The following is a 13,733-nucleotide window of genomic DNA, read 5'->3' as shown; positions in this document are numbered from 1 at the left end:
TAACAAGTTCTCTTTTGAGATATTCGATGTAATAAGTGTGTGATTGCTACTCTGTTATAAATCCTTCAAGTACTGTGCGTGTCAGCATTACCGGTCCAGGGATGACACTGATGCACAGAGATCATACTGTTTGAGGTCTGGTCGCTACACATTCATTTGTTAGGGTGTGTTCCTTGTAAATTCTCTCCCCCCTCTCTCATTTCATTTATGTTCAGGATACAATGTGCAAGATGGAAAAAAGTGTGTATCGTGTAGTTCATGTTTAGATGTCGGGCAAGCTAAAAAATTAGGGCTCAAGAAATAAAAAAACCTGAACCACCGGGAAGGTCGCTGGAAACAAATCCTTTGTAAGTTCACCAGTCCATTCATGATAAGATATTCTATGGAACATTTGCAAACAGTAGAGATTTTGTTTTTGGGTGTTTTTCGTTGATCTGTGCTCAAGAAACATGAGAGTCCTATTGATTATTAGTGAGAGTACAAGCTCGGAGTTTGCAAGCCTTTTGTGATTCTTAAGTGCATATGATGTCTTACACTTGATCCCTGAACTTCAGGTAAGTTAATATTGACACTATATCAATCCTGATGTAGAAATGTATGTCTGATGTCAAGTTTTTCTTTCGGTTCAGTTCAATATCTAAAATCCGTTCAGTTCAATTCTTATGTGTCGTCCAGGCAATGTGTCGCACAGCCACCAACCTCCTCTGGTTGGACCGCACCACCACCGGCCCGTCCACAACGGTTGCTGGCAGCCGTCCAAGTTGAGCGCCAATGGTAGTCCTCTGCGTGCGTCAATGACACTCTAATATCAATCTCTTCCACTTTGCTTCTACTATTAAAATTCAAAATAAGTTGTCATTATATATTACTGCCATTGATCAAGTCATTATATATTACTGTCATTGATCAAGTCATTTGCTGCATTTTTTCCAAGTCTCGGTGTACAAGAGCTGCTAGTCAGTAGGATATAAGTTGTAGTTTGTAACGGCTGGATGTTCTACACAGTGCACACACACGACCTAGGTGCAACCTATTTAATTGATTGATGTTTTCATTTTTTTGAACAGGAAGATGGGTCAAAAAAGGAGCATGATCGGCTGCTCCTATAGCGTGTAGCTAGACTAGTAGCTCTGCCAATGTTACATTTGGTACAGGAAGTACATGTATTCATGTGGGTACTTGAAAAGTTCTGTACAAGAATAGGCCGATGATTTTTGTGCTATGGATAATATGATTTATGTACATGTATTATATGTGTGGAAACAATTTCTGTCAGATGATGAAATGAAAAATGGTTTGAATTAAACATATTGATCAGTACGAGTTAAAAAAAGGTGGTCCGTTCGGAATAAAAGAAATGGCAGAAATTCAAATTGTAAAAGTTCAAGCAAAAAAAAGAAACCCCATGGAAATTCAAATGGTAAAAGTACAAGTCGTAAAATGAGAGAAGTTTAGAACATCGTTGTAAAAAAATGTTGAGTTTAAAAAAAAGAAACAAACAAAACATTTTCTTTTTGAATAAAATATCATTTAGTTCGACGATATAAACTATGTAAGTACACGGGCAATGCTACCGTAAACCATTGAAACGTTAAGAGGAAAACCATACCCAAAAAACAAAGTAAAAGTTCAATTTGTGAAAACGTGCTTAGTACAAATCCATACGGAGATCAGTTCGAGTACTTTGTTTCCGGAACGGAAAAAAGAATACGACAGGCTTCGCCGTATTCAAAATTACTCTATGAATAATACATCAGTACAAACACACACAAAAGATCAGTACAAGTACTCTGTTTTTTCTAACGAGAAAACAACACGATGGGTCTCACCGTATTTTAAATTACTCTTCAACGGTTGTGAATTTGGGAAAGCGTTAAACATGACTAAGTTTCGCATTTTGATATCTTTCTAACGGTATATTATTTGCCCCATTTCGACAAACTTTAAAAAAACGCGTTCGAAATCAAATTTGACTATATTCCAAATCGAGTTTAAACCGTAAGGAATTAGAAAAAAATTCTATACAAAAAAGTTGCGCATTTTCCATAGCTTTCCAACGCCATATCATTTGCGTCAATCCGATAAACCGTTTGCAAAAAAACGAGAAAATGCATTTCGCCCAAAATTTCACCGTTTTTCAAATTACCTTTAAATCGTATAGAATTTGAAAAAACGTTAGATATATGGAAGGAGCGGATTTTCACCAGCTTTCCAACGCCATCTTATTTGCTCAATTCCGACAAACCATTTGAAAATTAAGTCCAAAATACGGTTCACGTTTTCGATTTTGAAAAAAACATTTTTTTCTAAATTCCTCTTAAACCGTGATGATTTTGCAAAAAATTCCCATATATTTGTAATGTAGATGTCAAGAGCTTTCCAACGATATATATACAGCCGGTCTATTATGCTAATATTAGCAGAATAACTATTCTGATAACACTTCTGCACTGCACGCTTAACGCAAGTGCACGTCATTATTTGAACCAAGTGTGCTGCAGTACTCAGGCGAGTGAACTTCCCGTCGCAAAAAAAACTGCATGTTGTGTTTTTTGATACTTTTTTTACTCTAGTTTTTTAACCGTTTGTCGGAACGAGGCGTGTAATATACCGTTGAGAAGCTATGGATTAGGCGCAACTTCGTCATGTTGAACACTTTCCGAGATTCCTCACGGTTTAAGAGCAGTTTTGAAAATGGTGTGGCGTGTGATGAGTGGCAGCGAGCGTTTTTTCACGGTTTTTCTAAACCACTCGTCGGAATGAAGCAAATGATACACCGTTGGAAAGATATCACGGAGGCACATCTTTTTTATATCTATTATTTTCTCTAAATCATTACGGTTTAAGAGCAGTTTCAAATTTACTAAATCGCAAAATTCTGTTTTTCAAAAAAGTTAAAATTTTCGGCACTGTTTTTGCTCCAATTTTTTAACTGTTTGTCAAAAAAGGCGTGTAATATACCGTTGAAAAGCTATGGACGAGGCGCAACTTTCATATGTTGAAATGTTTTTGAGATGCCTTACGGTTTTTAGTTAATTTTGAAAATCATGCGGCTAACTACGAGAGGCCGCGGCCGTTTTTCGCGAAATTTTTACAAAGCGCTGATCGGAATGATACAAATTATACGCCGTTGGAAAGATATCAACGAGGCGCAACTTTTTCATGTAGAACACGCTTTCTAATTCCTTACGGTTTAAGAGAAATTTTGAATTTACCGAAAGACGGAGACTCTGTTTTTCGCGATACCCAAATCGTCGTGTATACTGCATCAGACAGCAAACCGCACTGCATTAGAATAAAAACGCACTTCATCAGACGGACAAGTGCATGGCATGATTTCTTTTTTGTGGGATGTAAATTTTTCCAAACGAGGTAGCAAACCGCACTGCTTTAGACTAAAAACCGCACTTCATCAGACGGACAAGTGCACTGCATGTTTTTTTTGTGGGACGTAAATTTTTCCAAATGAGGTGGAGTGCACTTCATGTCAAGCATTGGTGAACCGCAATACTATGAAAAGTGAACCTCGAGACCACCGTAAATGGGTCGCGACACTACCGAAAATGAACCGCGTGAGTTTTTTACAAACTCTTTATTTTTACGTGCGTAGACCGGGCGAGTGGACCGCGAGGACTGAGCGAGTGAACTACATATAATGAAAAGCGAGCTTCTTTGAGATAGGAAAACGCACTTCTACAGACTAAAAAGGGCACTACATCAAACGTGTAAGCGGACTGCATGATTTGTACACGACCGCACTCACGTTTTACTTCTAAAAAGACGGGCAACCGCATTGCAATGGCGACACAGGGAACTTCACACGACGACGAAGTGCACTGCAAGTGCCGATGCAATTTTTACTGTTTTTTAACACACGACACCACACGGAAGGAGTGCCCTTCACATGAGGGCAAAGTGAACCACGACACAAATCGAAGCAAACTGCATGACATTTTTGTCCTTTTTCTAACCTTTTTAAAACGCGTCTGAGACTACGCTATCGACATTAGTGAACTTCACGCACCGCAAACCGCAAGCATTGCATCAACAGACTGCATCTATTTTTCAATTTTTATTTTTTTTCTCACACATTCAATAAAAAAGTAAACTTTAAAAAATCCTTCTGTAGTCCCCCGGCGAACTGCAAAACCACAGGACTTTACACGTCGGGTGCATGGACTGCAAGGCTGCAACCCAACTGCAGTGCACAAATAGGAACATGTAATCTTTATAAATGACTCCTTTACAAAGAGAAATCCAAATCAATCAGGGGGTCCCTGTTGACCCGAGTGTGCCATCGTCATCTGGGAGCCTGCGGAGGAACAACGATCGACAAAAATGCAATCCAGTACAGAGATCCTGCTGAACTGAATGCCCGCACTGCCCCACTACCCTCATCCTCCACTAGAGTACTACAATGTTCCTCGCTGACGAACTGCAAGACCTGAAACACAAGAATAGAGAATAGCAAAACTGCACTAAAAATTTGTTTCACAAACGGGAAATTGAGCGTGTGTCGAATTGCAGAGTAGTCGTTTGGTGACCAAAATATACCACCTGAGGCACGCATGCGTTGTACTGACCAACAAAGTCAACAAGATGCTCACACTAGCTCTCATTGGAGAAGGGGAGTGAGGTGGGTACCGGGAAGGAAGAGAGGACTAGTTGGGCGGCGCGGTGTACCTAGGAGGTCATGCTTTTCTGTACTGTTTGCTTGCTCCTTCGGCGGCATGTTTGCCTGCTCCTTTGGCGGCACTGCACACCACGTGCATAGGTGGACTGCAACAAACGCTCTGCGAGCTGCACAAACATCAGTAGGAGAGCTACACGCAACAAGCCAATGAGCTGCACTGGGTCATCCTGAGCCTGTCGCCTGTCATGCTCTCCGTGGGCGGAGGAGGCCATACTGTCGGCTGCTAGGAGCTCAGCGCCTCCCCTTTTTGCATATCCAGATTCGGCCACTGCCAGCGCCCCTGACCTCCTGGCGTGTGGGTGTGCAGTGCAGCGGCCCTCGACGTGCAGTGCAGCGGCCATTGAGGTGCAGTGCGGCCGCAAACCATGTGTACCAGTGCTGAAGGAGATAGCTGGAGAGGGAGGTCAGGGTGGTCGGGGTTGTCTCGCAGATCTGGATGGTGAATGTGGCACGCTGGCCGACGGGGGGCCGGGCCGGCAAATCTTGGAGGTGGGGGAGAGGCTGGGTAAGATTCTCCGCCGCCGCTCCACCTCGGTCCACGCGCCCACACTTAGATTCGGGCCACGGACGACCGGATTCGTTCCCGGGGCGCCACCAAGGCACGGGGAGGGAGCATCGGGAGGCCCGCGGAGACAGGGGCGGAGGGGAAGTGGTGGCGCTCGCCGGTCCTCCCACCCGGTCACCACGCGCAGAAGGGAGCAGTGCGACGGTGGGGCGCGGCGCAGGGAGGGAAGCGGCGCGGGGAGGAAGGCGGTGCGGCGGCGAGGAAGGGAGGCGGCGTGGAGCGGGAGGAGGGAGGCGGCAAGGCGGCGCAGGGCGGGAGGGAGGTGGTGCGACGGCGCGCTGGCAGGAGGAGGTCGTGGGGAACACGCGGAGGAGAGAGGAGTGGGCTGGCTTGAGGAGTGGACGGGGCAATTCGGCCGATTCCTTTTGCGTGGTTAGTTTGTAGGTTCGGGGTGGGCGTGGGGTGTTAGCAGAATAAGAAAGTGTTAGTAGAATAAGACTCTTAAGGGTGTTATTAGAATAGACCCACACTATATATATATATATGCGTCGTGAACCCTCGCTTTGTGTGGGGACTTTCCGGTTCCAAAAGCACGCGGTGATACGTCTCCAACGTATCTATAATTTTTGATTGTTCCATGTTGTTTTATTATCAATCTTGGATTTTTATAATCATTTTATAGTCATTTTATATCATTTTTTGGTACTAACCTATTGACATAGTGCCAAGTGCCAGTAGTTGTTTTTTCTATGTTTTTTACATCGCAGGAAATCAATATCAAACGGAGTCCAAATGCCACGAAACTCCACGATGATTTTTTATGGGCCAGAAGGAAGGCAATGGGCCCTGGATGCACCTGGGGGGTGCCCCGAGGGGGGCACAACCCACCAGGGCACGCCAGGAGGCCCAGGCGCGCCCTGGTGGGTTGTGCCCACCTCGGGTGCCCCCCGGACCGCCTCTTTGCTCTATAAATACCCCAATATTCCAGAAACCCTAGAAGCAGCGTCGAAATATTCATCCAGCCGCCGCAGAGTCCAGAACCACCAGATCCAATCTAGACACCATCACGGAGGGGTTCACCACTTCCATTGGTGCCTCTTCGATGATGCGTGAGTAGTTCTTTGTAGACCTTCGGGTCCATAGTTAGTAGCTAGATGGCTCTGTCTCTCTCTCTCTCTCTCGCTGAATTCTCAATACAATGGTCTCTTGGAGATCCATATGATGTAACTATTTTGCGGTGTGTTTGTTGGGATCTGATGAACTTTGAGTTTATGATCAGTCATATCTTTTTATATCCATGAAAGTTATTTGAGTTTCTTTGATCTCTTATATGCATGATCTCTTATAGCCTCGTATTTCTTCTCCGATATTTGGGTTTTGTTTGGACAACTTGATCTATTTATCTTGCAATGGGAAGAGGTGCCCGGTAGTGGGTTCGATCCTACGGTGCTTGATCCCAGTGACAGAAGGGGAACCGACACGTATGTATCATTGCTATTAAGGATAAAAAGACGAGATCTATATCTACCGCCATATAGATAAAGGGGTCTTGTCTACATCATGTCATCATTCTTATTGCATTAGTCCATTTTTTCATGAACTTAATACACTAGATGCATGCTGGATAGCGGTTGATGTGTGGAGTAATAGTAGTAGATGCGGGCAGGAGTCGGTCTACTAATCTTGGACGTGATGCCTATGTAATGATCATTGCCTGGATATCGTCATAATTATTTGAAGTTCTATCAATTGCCCAACAGTAATTTGTTTACCCACCGTTTGCTATTTTTCTCGAGAGAAGCCACTAGTGAAACCTACGGCCCCCGGGTCTTTCTTCTCATATATTTGCCTTACGGTTTACTTTTCCTTTGCATTTTTATTCAGATATATTAAACCAAAACTACAAAAATATCTTGCTGCACTTCATTTTATGTGCGATATATTATTTCAATCTACTACAATTTACCTCACGTCCACTTGCCTATCTTGAGGAGCCGTACCCCGGAAGGGATTGACAACCCCTTTAACTCGTCGGGTTGTGAGGTGTTGTTGTTTGTGTGCAGGTACTGTTTACGTTGTGTTGCTTGGTTCTCCTACTAGTTAGATACCTTGGTTTCATAACTCAGGGAAATACTCTACCGTCGCTGTGCTACATCATCCCTCCCTCTCCGGGGAAATACCGACTTAGTTCCAGCTGCCATCACGCGGCCACATCAAAGTTGTGCATTGGGTATATTCAAACACCACATGACACTTCATACATATGTTTGGGCCACATGCACGCAGTGGTTGTCTTCAGGCACTCCCTCGTGTGGTTATCGGTGACAAGCTAGCCTATTTTGTGGGGCCGCGTGTGGAACGTCAATGCATGACTTTGACCCAACAAACAAGAGAGGTTATACGACCAAGGTGGTGATTCTTCTTGGTCAGTCTTACAATACTCCTTGGTGAGATGCCCCCTCCCACCGACTCAAAGTGTGTATGGGGAGGCACAGTACTACTTCGTACTAGATGAACCTCCGTGGGGTCGGGGATGCCCGGTTAATTTGCGATGCACATGTGCCACATCAAATTTGTGATTTGGTAACGCCAGAAGTGTTGGCGAACGTAGTAATTTCAAAAAAATTCCTACGCACACGCAAGATTATGGTGATGCATAGCAACGAGAGGGGAGAGTGTTGTCCACGTACCCTCGTAGACCGAAAGCGGAAGCGTTAGCACAACGCGGTTGATGTAGTCGTACGTCTTCACGATCCGACCGATCAAGTACCGAACGCATGGCACCTCCGAGTTCAGCACACGTTCAGCCCGATGACGTCCCTCGAACTCCGATCCAGCCGAGTGTTGAGGGAGAGTTTCGTCAGCACGACGGCATGGTGACGATGATGATGTTCTACCAATGCAGGGCTTCGCCTAAGCACCGCTACAGTATTATCGAGGTGGACTATGGTGGAGGGGGGCACCGCACACAGCTAAAAGATCAAACGATCAATTGTTGTGTCTAGGGTACCCCCTGCCCCTGTATATAAAGGAGCAATGGGGGAGGTGCGGCCGGCCAGGAGGGGGCGCGCAGGGAGGAGTCCTACTCCCACCGGGAGTAGGACTCCCTCCCTTTTCCTTGTTGGATTAGGAGTGGAGGGGGAAAGAGGAGGGAGAGAGGAAGGAAAGGGGGGCGCCGCCCCCTCTCCTTGTCCTATTCGGACTAGGGGGGAGGGGCGCGCGGCCCTACCCTTGCCGCCTCTCCTCTTCTCCACTAATGCCCACTATGGCCCATTAAGCCCCCGGGGGGTTCCGGCAACCTCCCGGTACTCCGGTAAAATCCCGATTTCACCCGGAACACTTCCGATATCCAAACATAGGCTTCCAATATATCAATCTTCATGTCTCGACCATTTCGAGACTCCTCGTCATGTCCGTGATCACATCCGGGACTCCGAACAACCTTCGGTACATCAAAACATATAAACTCATAATATAACTGTCATCGAAACGTTAAGCGTGCGGACCCTACAGGTTCGAGAACTATGCAGACATGACCGAGACACGTCTCCGGTCAATAACCAATAGCGGAACCTGGATGCTCATATTGGCTCCCACATATTCTACAAAGATCTTTATCGGTCAGACCGCATAACAACATACGTTGTTCCCTTTGTCATCGGTATGTTACCTACCCGAGATTCGATCGTTGGTATCTCAATACCTAGTTCAATCTCGTTACCGACAAGTCTCTTTACTCGTTCCGTAATACATCATCCTGTAACTAACTCATTAGTTGCAATGCTTGCAAGGCTTAAGTGATGTGCATTACCGAGAGGGCCCAGAGATACCTCTCCGACAATCGGAGTGACAAATCCTAATCTCGAAATACGCCAACCCAACAAGTACCTTCGGAGACACCTGTAGAGCACCTTTATAATCACCCAGTTATGATGTGACGTTTGGTAGCACACAAAGCGTTCCTCCGGTAAACGGGAGTTGCACAATCTCATAGTCATAGGAACATGTATAAGTCATGAAGAAAGCAATAGCAACATACTAAACGATCGAGTGCTAAGCTAATGGAATGGGTCAAGTCAATCACATCATTCTCCTACTGATGTGATCCCATTAATAAAATGACAACTCATGTCAATGGCTAGGAAACATAACCATCTTTGATCAACGAGCTAGTCAAGTAGAGGCATACTAGTGACACTCTGTTTGTCTATGTATTCACACAAGTATTATGCTTCCGGTTAATACAATTCTAGCATGAATAATAAACATTTATCATGATATAAGGAAATAAATAATAACTTTATTATTGCCTCTAGGGCATATTTCCTTCAGTCTCCCACTTGCACTAGAGTCAATAATCTAGATTACACAGTAATGATTCTAACACCCATGGAGCCTTGGTGTTGATCATGTTTTGCTCGTGGAAGAGGCTTAGTCAACGGGTCTGCAACATTCAGATCCGTATGTATCTTGCAAATTTCTATGTCTCCCACCTGGACTAAATCCTGGATGGAATTGAAGCGTCTCTTGATGTGCTTGGTTCTCTTGTGAAATCTGGATTCCTTTGTCAAGGCAATTGCACCAGTATTGTCACAAAAGATTTTCATTGGACCCGATGCACTAGGTATGACACCTAGATCGGATATGAACTCCTTCATCCAGACTCCTTCATTTGCTGCTTCCGAAGCAGCTATGTACTCCGCTTCACACGTAGATCCCGCCACGACGCTTTGTTTAGAACTGCACCAACTTGACAGCTCCACCATTCAATGTAAACACGTATCCGGTTTGCGATTTAGAATCGTCCAGATCAGTGTCAAAGCTTGCATCGACGTAACCATTTACGACTAGCTCTTTGTCACCCCCATAAACGAGAAACATATCCTTAGTCATTTTCAGATATTTCAGGATATTCTTGACCGCTGTCCAGTGATCCACTCCTGGATTACTTTGGTACCTGCCTGCTAGACTTATAGCAAGGCACACATCAGGTCTGGTACACAGCATTGCATACATGATAGAGCCTATGGCTGAAGCATAGGGAACATCTTTCATTTTCTCTCTATCTTCTGCAGTGGTCGGGCATTGAGTCTTACTCAACTTCACACCTTGTAACACAGGCAAGAACCCTTTCTCTGCTTGATCCATTTTGAACTTCTTCAAAACTTTGTCAAGGTATGTGCTTTGTGAAAGTCCAATTAAGCGTCTTGATCTATCTCTATAGATCTTGATGCCCAATATATAAGCAGCTTCACCGAGGTCTTTCATTGAAAAACTCTTATTCAAGTATCCCTTTATGCTATCCAGAAATTCTATATCATTTCCAATCAGTAATATGTCATCCACATATAATATCAGAAATGCTACAGAGCTCCCACTCACTTTCTTGTAAATACAGGCTTCTCCAAAAGTCTGTACAAAACCAAATGCTTTGATCACACTATCAAAGCGTTTATTCCAACTCCGAGAGGCTTGCACCAGTCCATAAATGGATCGCTGGAGCTTGCACACTTTGTTAGCTCCCTTTGGATCGACAAAACCTTCCGGTTGCATCATATACAACTCTTCTTCCAGAAATCCATTCAGGAATGCAGTTTTGACATCCATTTGCCAAATTTCATAATCATAAAATGCGGCAATTGCTAACATGATTCGGACAGACTTAAGCATCGCTACGGGTGAGAAGGTCTCATCGTAGTCAATCCCTTGAACTTGTCGAAAACCTTTCGCAACAAGTCGAGCTTTATAGACAGTAACATTACCGTCAGCGTCAGTCTTCTTCTTGAAGATCCATTTATTTTCAATGGCTTGCCGATCATCGGGCAAGTCAACCAAAGTCCACACTTTGTTCTCATACATGGATCCCATCTCAGATTTCATGGCCTCAAGCCACTTTGCGGAATCTGGGCTCACCATCGCTTCTTCATAGTTCGTAGGTTCGTCATGGTCTAGTAACATAACCTCCAGAACAGGATTACCGTACCACTCTGGTGCGGATCTTACTCTGGTTGACCTACGAGGTTCAGTAACAACTTGATCTGAAGTTCCATGATCATCATCATTAACTTCCTCACTAATTGGTGTAGGCGTCACAGGAACCGGTTTCTGTGATGAACTACTTTCCAATAAGGGAGCAGGTACAGTTACCTCATCAAGTTCTACTTTCCTCCCACTCACTTCTTTCGAGAGAAACTCCTTCTCTAGAAAGGATCCATTCTTAGCAACGAATGTCTTGCCTTCGGATCTGTGATAGAAGGTGTACCCAACAGTCTCCTTTGGGTATCCTATGAAGACACATTTCTCCGATTTGGGTTCGAGCTTATCAGGTTGAAGCTTTTTCACATAAGCATCGCAGCCCCAAACTTTAAGAAACGACAACTTTGGTTTCTTGCCAAACCACAGTTCATAAGGCGTCGTCTCAACGGATTTTGATGGTGCCCTATTTAACGTGAATGCAGCCGTCTCTAAAGCATAACCCCAAAACGATAGCGGTAAATCAGTAAGAGACATCATAGATCGCACCATATCTAGTAAAGTACGATTACGACGTTCGGACACACCATTACGCTGTGGTGTTCCGGGTGGCGTGAGTTGCGAAACTATTCCGCATTGTTTCAAATGAAGACCAAACTCGTAACTCAAATATTCTCCTCCACGATCAGATCGTAGAAACTTTATTTTCTTGTTACGATGATTTTCAACTTCACTCTGAAATTCTTTGAACTTTTCAAATGTTTCAGACTTATGTTTCATTAAGTAGATATACCCATATCTGCTTAAATCATCTGTCAAGGTGAGAAAATAACGATATCCGCCACGAGCCTCAACATTCATCGGACCACATACATCTGTATGTATGATTTCCAACAAATCTGTTGCACTCTCCATAGTTCCGGAGAACAGCGTTTTAGTCATCTTGCCCATGAGGCACGGTTCGCAAGTACCAAGTGATTCGTAATCAAGTGGTTCCAAAAGTCCATCAGTATGGAGTTTCTTCATGTGCTTTACACCGATATGACCTAAACGGCAGTGCCACAAATAAGTTGCACTATCATTATCAACTCTGCATCTTTTGGCTTCAACATTATGAATATGTGTATCACTACCATCGAGATTCATCAAAAATAGACCACTCTTCAAGGGTGCATGACCATAAAAGATATTACTCATATAAATAGAACAACCATTATTCTCTGATTTAAATGAATAACCGTCTCGCATCAAACAAGATCCAGATATAATGTTCATGCTCAACGTTGGCACCAAATAACAATTATTTAGGTCTAATACTAATCCCGAAGGTAGATGTAGAGGTAGCGTGCCGACGGCGATCACATCGACTTTGGAACCGTTTCCCACATGCATCGTCACCTCGTCCTTGGCCAGTGTTCGCTTAATCCGTAGTCCCTGTTTCGAGTTGCAAATATTAGCAACAGAACCAGTATCAAATACCCAGGTGCTACTGCGAGCTCTAGTAAGGTACACATCAATAACATGTATATCACATATACCTTTGTTCACCTTGCCATCCTTCTTATCCGCCAAATACTTGGGGCAGTTCCGCTTCCAGTGACCAATCTGCTTGCAGTAGAAGCACTCAGTCTCAGGCTTACGTCCAGACTTGGGTTTCTTCTCTTGAGCAGCAACTTGCTTGTTGTTCTTCTTGAAGTTCCCCTTCTTCTTCCCTTTGCCCTTTTTCTTGAAACTGGTGGTCTTACTGACCATCAACACTTGATGCTCCTTCTTGATTTCTACCTCCGCAGCCTTTAGCATTGCGAAGAGCTCGGGAATCGTCTTATCCGTCCCTTGCATGTTATAGTTCATCACGAAGCTCTTGTAGCTTGGTGGCAGTGATTGAAGAATTCTGTCAATGACGCTATCATCCGGAAGATTAACTCCCAGTTGAATCAAGTGATTGTTATACCCAGACATTTTGAGTATATGCTCACTGACAGAACTATTCTCCTCCATCTTACAGCTGTAGAACTTATTGGAGACTTCATATCTCTCAATCTGGGCATTTGCTTGAAATATTAACTTCAACTCCTGGAACATCTCATATGCTCCATGACGTTCAAAACGCCGCTGAAGTCCCGGTTCTAGGCCGTAAAGCATGGCACACTGAACTATCAAGTAGTCATCAGCTTTGCTCTACCAGACGTTCATAACATCTGGTGTTGCTCCTGCAGCAGGTTTGGCACCTAGCGGTGCTTCCAGGACGTAATTCTTCTGTGCAGCAATGAGGATAATCCTCAAGCTACGGACCCAGTCCGTGTAATTGCTACCATCATCTTTCAACTTTGCTTTCTCAAGGAACGCATTAAAATTCAATGGAACAACAACACGGGCCATCTATCTACAATCAACATAGACAAGCAAGATACTATCAGGTACTAAGTTCATGATAAATTTAAGTTCAATTAATCATATTAATTAAGAACTCCCACTTAGATAGACATCTCTCTAATCCTCTAAGTGATCACGTGATCCAAATCAACTAAACCATAACCGATCATCACGTGATATGGAGTAGCT

General features: G+C 44.0%; 1 non-coding gene across 1 annotated transcript; it reads left to right on the top strand.

Moving 5' to 3' along the window:
- The first annotated feature begins 527 nt into the window (after positions 1 to 527).
- LOC123100926 (small nucleolar RNA snoR101) lies at positions 528 to 590 on the top strand. Its single transcript, XR_006448536.1, has one exon. It is a non-coding gene; the product is annotated as a small nucleolar RNA snoR101 (small nucleolar RNA).
- Positions 591 to 13,733: the final 13,143 nt, after the last annotated feature.

The sequence above is a fragment of the Triticum aestivum genome, chromosome 4D, assembly GCF_018294505.1.
Source record: "Triticum aestivum cultivar Chinese Spring chromosome 4D, IWGSC CS RefSeq v2.1, whole genome shotgun sequence".
Lineage (NCBI taxonomy): Eukaryota > Viridiplantae > Streptophyta > Magnoliopsida > Poales > Poaceae > Triticum > Triticum aestivum.
Note: the sequence above shows the minus strand (reverse complement) of the source record. Positions and strands in the feature narration are given on the sequence as shown.